Raw genomic sequence first — 10,537 nt, 5'->3', positions numbered from 1 at the left:
TAACTTCAAACAAAGTTATGATGAATCTCTTTACACTGCATGGGAGCGATTCAAAACCCTGCTGAAGAAATGCCCTAATCACCAGCTAGAACGGTAAGCCCAAATCTATACCTTCTACAATGGTCTTACGGTAAATCATAGGACGACGATCGATGCAGCAGCTCAAGGGAATCTGATGAACCAAACCGCAGACGAAGCATGGGAATTGCTCGAGAACATGACAATGCATCATCATGACTGGAACAGTGGTGAAACAACTTCATCATCTACCCCACTCTTAACACTTAACAATCAAACGGAGGCCATCAAATCCCTCACGGATAAGATGTAATCTCTCGCTAAACAACTCGGAGAATTGAAGACGCAGCCGCAGCAGGTCAACCAAGCTCAGGCTTGTGTTAATTGTACCAACCCGCAACCTACTGAAGAATATCAAGTTGAGTACGAAAACCCTGACGGTTCAGTCTGTTACGTCCAATACCCAGCTCGTCCACCAAATCCCGGATTCAATCAACCACCCAGGGTTAATCAATTTCGGCGAAGCAATCAACCTTTTCGCTATTGCTATCCACCTTATCCAGCCCAACAATCTCAATTGACCTACGATCAACCACTTCCACGCACTGGTTCACCAGTTGAGGAAAATTCCCCTACCACCCAGATTACAAAAGCAACTAACCCCACTCTCGGAGCTGATGATCAATTGACTCAGTTCATTCAAGGACAACAACAGTTAAATCAGAGAACTGCAGCCAGGAAAGATTAGACGGAGATACTAATGAGAAATTGATTGGCTCTGCTCAAGAGTCTGGAAATGCAGTTCGGACAGTTATCACAACGCCTTGAGACCTGACCACAGGGAAGGTTGCCAAGTAATACTATCCAAAATCCCCACATAGAAGAAGCAAAGCAAATGGATTCCGTAATCCCAGAGGAAGAACCACGGAGAAGGTCATCCAGGCTCAAGAACAAATCGACATATACTCAGAAGCTGACCCCTGAAACTCCAGTTCGCGTACCCTATCCTGGAAGGCTACAAGAAGAACCATCCAAGCTTGATTCCTTCAAACTTGATGGAAGATTCCTGGACACTATGTCTAAAGTTCCCAACCAGAAGAGATACATCCGAAGGCTTCTTTCTACAAAGGAGAGGATACCAGACTCTAATAAAATTTCACTAAGTGAAGAATGCTCTGCATTACTCAGAAACTCTCTACCACCAAAGCTAGGAGATACAGGCCGATTCATTTTCCCGTGTTCAATCTACCAATCTTGAACCATTCATACGCTAGCAGATTTAGGAGCAAGTATCAACCTAATCCCCTACTCTCTCTACAAGAGATTAGAGTTAGGAGACTTGTCACCAACTAAAATGATAATCCAACTTGCCGATCACACAATTCGATATCCTAAGGGCATAGTTGAGAACGTCTTGGTGAAAGTCGACAAATTCTTGTATCCTACGGAATTCGTAGTAATGGATATTAAGGAAGACCTACACACACTAGTAGTGTTAGGAAGACCTTTCATGAATACGGCTAGGACTTTCATTGATGTGTACAATCAAACCTTGATCTTATGATCACATGGGGAGAGCGTTACCTTCAAAATTGACCGACCAACCGATCTTTCTGGACAGGCTGAGATATTTGTTATTTCCACCTGACGAATCACTTCCGATGACGAGTCTTCACCACCAGCCGATGATATCGAGATGGGTGTCGAATCACAATCTGTAGACGACCCAGAAATGGAAGAAGAGGATCCCAACGAAGAAATAGAGGAAGAGGAGGAATCTAAAGAGGAGGAGGAAATGGAAGACTTAATAGAGACTGCGACAATACCCGTTCCAAGCATTGAGCGTCATGAAGAAATAATGAGGCTTGAGATGGAAGATCACAGTTTAATCATTTGCTTCAAGAAGAAGACCGACAAGGCTGAGGTTAAGGATATAGAAATTGATCCTGCAAGTGTCAAAGTGGAGAATCAGAATACTGAAGAAACCCGTTTATCAGGTGCATCCTCAGAAGAACAATACATCGATTATGACGAGGGAGAGCAACATGAAGACATTCTTAATAACTCACACTCTCCAACCGAACCAGATCAAGGGAAGCCGGACTCTTCTTCGGATCGGATTCCGGTCATATCCACACATGCAGCCATGATAACCTTCATCAATGATACCGATGAATTCGAAGACATTCTCGAAGCCATCCGAAGATCAACCATTGATTTTTTGCTACGCTTAACAGAACGAATTATGGCTATCCGAGAAGAACACAACCTCTATATCCGAAGAGAAGACAATGATGTTGAAATCCTAGAAGAACGCATTCAAGACTTTATCAATTCTCTTCACGATCATATCTACCAAGAAGAAAGGCAACGAGAGCACAATTCAGTGGTTTGCACTATTCTCGAGACAAGATTATGTCGAGATTAGAAGATCATTTACTCTAAGGTTTATAACGCCTTAGCCAGATCTGCACTTCCGTTCTCACGAAACCAACGAGCACTACTGACTCTCATCCGGAAGCATATGGATCTTTCCACCGGATGCCCGACTTATCACTCTGATTTGCAAATGATCGAGGATATTCACAGCCTTTTCGCTCTCTTAGAAAGAGATAATTTCGAAAGCACACCAGACAGACTAGTGATTACGTAACAATTGATCACCATGCTGATCTGATTATCAAAGAGTTACGAGACGCTGTTACGGAAGAAGCAAGACGAAACAATCCATTCTCTCATCTTGAACCAGATCGAGTCAACATTGCCACCTATGTTACGAAGCAGCTATCACATATCTTCCACGAATCCACGGATCTAAGTTTCACATTTAAAGCTAGATGTCGGGAGAAATATTCAAAGACGGTGACATTAATGCTTGGATCAGGATTGATGTTCACTTTTTTTCAGCTTCGTCTGTTAACTAATCTGTGCAAAGCTACAGACTCTTACTGTGGAGATCACCGTTTCGAAGACTTCGAGATTCTAAAGATACAGTTTCTGACATTGTTCGAAGACCTCCGAAATGAGCATCCCATCAGAGAAACAATCACCACCAGCACTGCTTCTATGATTGACATTCTTGGGTCAACCAGCAGAGCCGTGGATCATATTCTCATCGGACTTCAAGACTTATCAAGAGCCGAAACTGCGCACTACTTATCTTTAAGAAGATCTTCAAGAGAAGTACCGGATCTGCTACCACTATTGGTCCGACACTTTCTCAGGATTTATCCGCCAAGACTCATATTCCCTCAAGAAGACCAAGATCACAACCATCAGCGAGGAATGTTTGCTTTTTAAAGCATCACTACGGTCGAGCCAACGACCTTAAACAAAAGCACTTCTTGGGAGGCAACCCGTGCAATAAAGTAGAGTAGAAGAATAAAGGATGACAAATGAGCTAATAAAGATGCAAGGATTGGAAGCCAGCCGCATCTGCTAGGGGTATTTCTTTATTTTCGCTACTAGCTCAAGATTCAAACTATGCCACATCCTAGCTTATCATTAAGTGTGGGATAACACACGATTAAAACACTAGACAAATACTCACAAATCTTCAACTAAAACTCCTAAGTGTGGGATACACTAGGAACATTGAGGACAATGTTCGTCTAAGTGTGGGATGTTGGTATAATCTTTTAATGCTGTATTAAAATAACCCATTACGAAGATTTCAAGTCCTTAAGCCAAATTTCAAAATTTTTGCAAAAGAAACCCTTTTCGAAAAAGTATTTTTGAAAACATAACACGTTTGTCAATAAAAATAAGGCTTAAGTAAGGTGGAATTCTTATTAGGTTGAACCAAATCTCTAATAGAGCATTGCATGACTAAGGCATTATCGACCTAAATTGATTATGGTGAGGCACCCCAAATAAGACCAGCATTCATCTTTAATGCTTCACTATTTTCCGTTGAGAGTGCCAATGTCTGTGCTCAGAATCAGAACTTGCTTTAGATCTACATCTCCAAGCAGCGAAACGTGATTCAGTTGTAATTAAAAGAGCTAGCCATTTGTCAAAAATAATCCTTCCGCACCTCCACTACTTCTACTCCACCACCACATCTACATCATCTTTACTATTTACTCGAAAAATCCAGAAAACGATATTCCTTCCGAAAACCCGATGTTATAAACCTCTCAAGTATCATGGAAAAAGGTCTTGAAAAAGTTTACCGGCAAAAAGTTTCTCGAGATGAAGTCCCTTAAAAAAAAATGGTTCTGAAAAAAGGAGCAGAACTTAATAAGAGAAATGCCGAAGAAAACTCGACCAAAAATGATTATCAAATGAAGAAAAGTTTAAAAGTGCTTCTCAAAATACTTCAGCATCCCTATCTATCCGAATAAAAGTCCGTATAAAGACTACATTACTCTTTTATCTGACCCCTCAAAATAACTTCACTACCACTCCAAAATTCCTTTTCCATCATTGACAAATGACCTATACAGCTGAGATTACTACCGTTCTAGCATTAGCAGCAAGGATTTGAGTCTTTATCAAGCCTATGACGATGGGTGAAATGTCCCGTTCTTATTGATTAAAAATGTTCCATATTAATTGATTTCGTTGCGAGGTTTTGACCTCTATATGAGACATTTTTCAAAGACTGCATTCATTTTTAAAACAAACCATACCCTTTATTTCATCAATAAAGGTTTAAAAAGCTTTACGTAGATTATCAAATAATGATAATCTAAAATATCCTGTTTACACACGACCATTACATAATGGTTTACAATACAAATATGTTACAACAAAATAAGTTTCTTGAATGCAGTTTTTACACAATATCATACAAGCATGGACTCCAAATCTCGTCCTTATTTAAGTATGCCACAGCGGAAGCTCTTAATAATCACCTGAGAATAAACATGCTTAAAACGTCAACAAAAATGTTGGTGAGTTATAGGTTTAACCTATATATATATCAAATCATAATAATAGACCACAAGATTTCATATTTCAATACACATCCCATACATAGAGATAAAAATCATTCATATGGTGAACACCTGGTAACCGACATTAACAAGATGCATATATATAAGAATATCCCCATCATTCCGGGACACCCTTCGGATATGATATAAATTTTGAAGTACTAAAGCATCCGGTACTTTGGATGGGGTTTGTTAGGCCCAATAGATCTATCTTTAGGATTTGCGTCAATTAGGGTGTCTGTTCCCTAATTCTTAGATTACCAGACTTAATAAAAAGGGGCATATTCGATTTCGATAATTCAACCATAGAATGTAGTTTCACGTACTTGTGTCTATTTTGTAAATCATTTATAAAACCTGCATGTATTCTCATCCCAAAAATATTAGATTTTAAAAGTGGGACTATAACTCACTTTCACAGATTTTTACTTCGTCGGGAAGTAAGACTTGGCCACTAGTTGATTCACGAACCTATAACAATATATACATATATATCAAAGTATGTTCAAAATATATTTACAACACTTTTAATATATTTTGATGTTTTAAGTTTATTAAGTCAGCTGTCCTCGTTAGTAACCTACAACTAGTTGTCCACAGTTAGATATACAGAAATAAATCGATAAATATTATCTTGAATCAATCCACGACCCAGTGTATACGTATCTCAGTATTGATCACAACTCAAACTATACATATTTTGGAATCAACCTCAACCCTGTATAGCTAACTCCAACATTCACATATAGAGTGTCTATGGTTGTTCCGAGATATATATAGATGTGTCGACATGATAGGTCAAAATATTGTATACGTGTCTATGGTATCTCAAGATTACATAATATACAATACAAGTTGATTAAGTTATGGTTGGAATATATTTGTTACCAATTTTCACGTAGCTAAAATGAGAAAAATTATCCAATCTTGTTTTACCCATAACTTCTTCATTTTAAATCCGTTTTGAGTGAATCAAATTGCTATGGTTTCATATTGAACTCTATTTTATGAATCTAAACAGAAAAAGTATAGGTTTATAGTCGGAAAAATAAGTTACAAGTCGTTTTTGTAAAGGTAGTCATTTCAGTCGAAAGAACGACGTCTAGATGACCATTTTAGAAAACATACTTCCACTTTGAGTTTAACCATAATTTTTGGATATAGTTTCATGTTCATAATAAAAATTATTTTCTCAGAATCACAACTTTTAAATCAAAGTTTATCATAGTTTTTAATTAACTAACCCAAAACAGCCCGCGGTGTTACTACGACGGCGTAAATCCAGTTTTACGGTGTTTTTCGTGTTTCCAGGTTTTAAATCATTAAGTTAGCATATCATATAGATATAGAACATGTGTTTAGTTAATTTTAAAAGTCAAGTTAGAAGGATTAACATTTGTTTGCGAACAAGTTTAGAATTAACTAAACTATGTTCTAGTGATTACGAGTTTAAACCTTCGAATAAGATAGTTTTATATATATGAATCGAATGATGTTATGAACATCATTACTACCTCAAGTTTAGTAGGTAAACCTACTCGAAGTGACAAGAAATGATCTAGCTTCAAAGGATCTTGGATGGCTTGAAAGTTCTTGAAGTAGGATCATGACACAAAAAAAAGTTCAAGTAAGATTTTTATTCGAATTAAGATAGTTTATAGTTATAGAAATTGAATCAAATTTGAATATGAATATTACCTTGAATAAGAAAGATAACCTACTGTATATAACAAAGGTTTCTTGATCTTATATGATTACTTGGAATGGATTAGAAAGCTTGGAAGTAAATTAGTAAACTTGAAGGGATTTTTGAAGTGTTCTTGAAGTGTTCTTCCTATGATGATTATAGCTTGATTCTTGAAGTGATTTTTGATGAAGATGATGATTAACTACTGGAAAAATACGTTCATAATAGTGTGTGTGTGTTGAGAGAGAATTAGAAAGAGAATTGGAAGTGAAATGGAGTGAATGATGAGTGGTAATTGGTGAGTGGGGTTAAAAGGAGTTCTAGTTAGTTGACTAGCTCATGGTAGAAGTTAAAATTGATTAGTCATACATGACATAATCAAGAGTGGAATCCCATGCTAGTTCCTATTGGTATATACCCATAGTAAGTACGTTTTGAAGCTGTGTATAATACGGGTAAGAATACGACTAGAATTCTTGATGAAAGAAAAGAATGGGAAAGTAACTGTAACCATTTTCATTAAGTATGAGTGTTTTGATATATGTCTTGAAGTCTTCCAAAAGTATTTTAATACATCTAAATACACTACATGTATATACATTTTAACTGAGTCGTTAAGTCATCGTTAGTCGTTACATGTAAGTGTTGTTTTGAAACCTTTAAGTTAACGATCTCAATTAATGTTGTTAACCCAATGTTTATAATATCAAATGAGATTTTAAATTATTATATTATCATGATATTATCATGTATGAATATCTCTTAATATGATATATATACATTAAATGTCTTTACAACGATAATCGTTACATATATGTCTCGTTTAAAAATCATTAAGTTAGTAGTCTTGTTTTTACATATGTAGTTCATTGTTAATATACTTAATGATATGTTTATTTATCATAGTATCATGTTAACTATATATATATCCATATATATGTCATCATATAGTTTTAACAAGTTTTAACGTTCGTGAATCACCGGTCAACTTGGGTGGTCAATTGTCTATATGAAACATATTTCAATTCATCAAGTCTTAACAAGTTTGATTGCTTAACATGTTGGAAACATTTAATCATGTAAATATCAATCTCAATTAATATATATAAAAATGGAAAAGTTCGGGTCACTACAGTACCTACCAGTTAAATAAATTTCGTCCCGAAATTTTAAGCTGTTGAAGGTGTTGACGAATCTTCTGGAAATAGATGCGGGTATTTCTTCTTCATCTGATCTTCATGCTCCCAGGTGAACTCGGGTCCTCTACGAGCATTCCATCGAACCTTAACAATTGGTATCTTGTTTTGCTTAAGTCTTTTAACCTCACGATCCATTATTTCGACGGGTTCTTCGATGAATTGAAGTTTTTCGTTGATTTGGATTTCATCTAACGGAATAGTGAGATCTTCTTTAGCAAAACATTTCTTCAAATTCGAGACGTGGAAAGTGTTATGTACAGCCGCGAGTTGTTGAGGTAACTCAAGTCGGTAAGCTACTGGTCCGACACGATCAATAATCTTGAATGGTCCAATATACCTTGGATTTAATTTCCCTCGTTTACCAAATCGAACAACGCCTTTCCAAGGTGCAACTTTAAGCATGACCATCTCTCCAATTGCAAATTCTATATCTTTTCTTTTAATGTCAGCGTAGCTCTTTTGTCGACTTTGGGCGGTTTTCAACCGTTGTTGAATTTGGATGATCTTCTCGGTAGTTTCTTGTATAATCTCCGGACCCGTAATCTGTCTATCCCCCACTTCACTCCAACAAATCGGAGACCTGCACTTTCTACCATAAAGTGCTACAAACGGCGCCATCTCAATGCTTGAATGGTAGCTGTTGTTGTAGGAAAATTCTGCTAACGGTAGATGTCGATCCCAACTGTTTCCGAAATCAATAACACATGCTCGTAGCATGTCTTCAAGCGTTTGTATCATCCTTTCGCTCTGCCCATCAGTTTGTGGATGATAGGCAGTACTCATGTCTAGACGAGTTCCTAATGCTTGCTGTAATGTCTGCCAGAATCTTGAAATAAATCTGCCATCCCTATCAGAGATAATAGAGATTGGTATTCCATGTCTGGAGACGACTTCCTTCAAATACAGTCGTGCTAACTTCTCCATCTTGTCATCTTCTCTTATTGGTAGGAAGTGTGCGGATTTGGTGAGACGATCAACTATTACCCAAATAGTATCAAAACTACTTGCAGTCCTTGGCAATTTAGTGATGAAATCCATGGTAATGTTTTTCCATTTCCATTCCGGGATTTCGGGTTGTTGAAGTAGACCTGATGGTTTCTGATGCTCAGCTTTGACCTTAGAACACGTCAAACATTCTCCTACGTATTTAGCAACATCGGCTTTCATACCCGGCCACCAAAAATGTTTCTTGAGATCCTTGTACATCTTCCCCATTCCAAGATGTATTGAGTATCTGGTTTTATGAGCTTCTCTAAGTACCATTTCTCTCATATCTCCAAATTTTGGTACCCAAATCCTTTCAGCCCTTTACCGGGTTCCGTCTTCCCGAATATTAAGATGCTTCTCCGATCCTTTGGGTATTTCATCCTTTAAATTTCCCTCTTTTAAAACTCCTTGTTGTGCCTCCTTTATTTGAGTAGTAATGTTATTATGAATCATTATATTCATAGATTTTACTCGAATGGGTTCTCTGTCCTTCCTGCTCAAGGCATCGGCTACCACATTTGCCTTCCCCTGGTGGTAACGAATCTCAAAGTCGTAATCGTTCAATAATTCAATCCACCTACGCTGCCTCATATTCAGTTGTTTCTGATTAAATATGTGTTGAAGACTTTTGTGGTCGGTATATATAATACTTTTGACCCCATATAAGTAGTGCCTCCAAGTCTTTAATGCAAAAACAACCGCGCCTAATTCCAAATCATGCGTCGTATAATTTTGTTCGTGAATCTTCAATTGTCTAGATGCATAAGCAATCACCTTCGTTCGTTGCATTAATACACAACCGAGACCTTGCTTTGATGCGTCACAATAAATCACAAAATCATCATTCCCTTCAGGCAATGACAATATAGGTGCCGTAGTTAGCTTTTTCTTCAATAACTGAAACACTTTCTCCTGTTCATCATTCCATTCAAATTTCTTCCCTTTATGCGTTAATGCAGTCAAGGGTTTTGCTATTCTGGAAAAGTCTTGGATGAACCTTCTGTAGTAACCAGCTAGTCCTAAAAACTGGCGTATGTGTTTCGGAGTTTTCGGGGTTTCCCACTTTTCAACAGTTTCTATCTTTGCCGGATCCACCTTAATACCTTCTTTGTTCACTATGTGACCGAGGAATTGAACTTCTTTCAACCAAAATGCACACTTTGAAAACTTAGCGTACAATTCTTCCTTCCTCAATACTTCTAACACCTTTCTCAAATGTTCACCGTGTTCTTGGTCATTCTTTGAGTAAATAAGTATGTCATCAATGAAAACAATGACAAACTTGTCAAGGTATGGTCCACACACTCGGTTCATAAGGTCCATGAACACAGCTGGTGCATTAGTTAAACCAAACGGCATGACCATAAACTCGTAATGACCGTAACGTGTTCTGAAAGCAGTCTTTGGAATATCATCTTCTTTCACCCGCATTTGATGATACCCGGAACGTAAGTCAATCTTTGAATAAACAGACGAGCCTTGTAGTTGATCAAATAAGTCGTCGATTCTCGGTAGTGGGTAGCGGTTCTTGATGGTAAGTTTGTTCAACTCTCGGTAGTCGATACACAACCTGAATGTACCACCTTTCTTCTTGACAAACAAAACAGGAGCTCCCCACGGTGATGTGCTTGGTCGAATGAAACCACGCTCTAAAAGTTCTTGTAAATGGCTTTGCAGTTCTTTCATCTCGCTGGGTGCGAGTCTGT

Source organism: Rutidosis leptorrhynchoides, chromosome 5 (assembly GCF_046630445.1).
Source record: "Rutidosis leptorrhynchoides isolate AG116_Rl617_1_P2 chromosome 5, CSIRO_AGI_Rlap_v1, whole genome shotgun sequence".
NCBI classification, from domain to species: domain Eukaryota; kingdom Viridiplantae; phylum Streptophyta; class Magnoliopsida; order Asterales; family Asteraceae; genus Rutidosis; species Rutidosis leptorrhynchoides.
The sequence above is the reverse complement of the archived record's forward strand: the minus strand, read 5'-3'. Positions refer to the sequence as shown.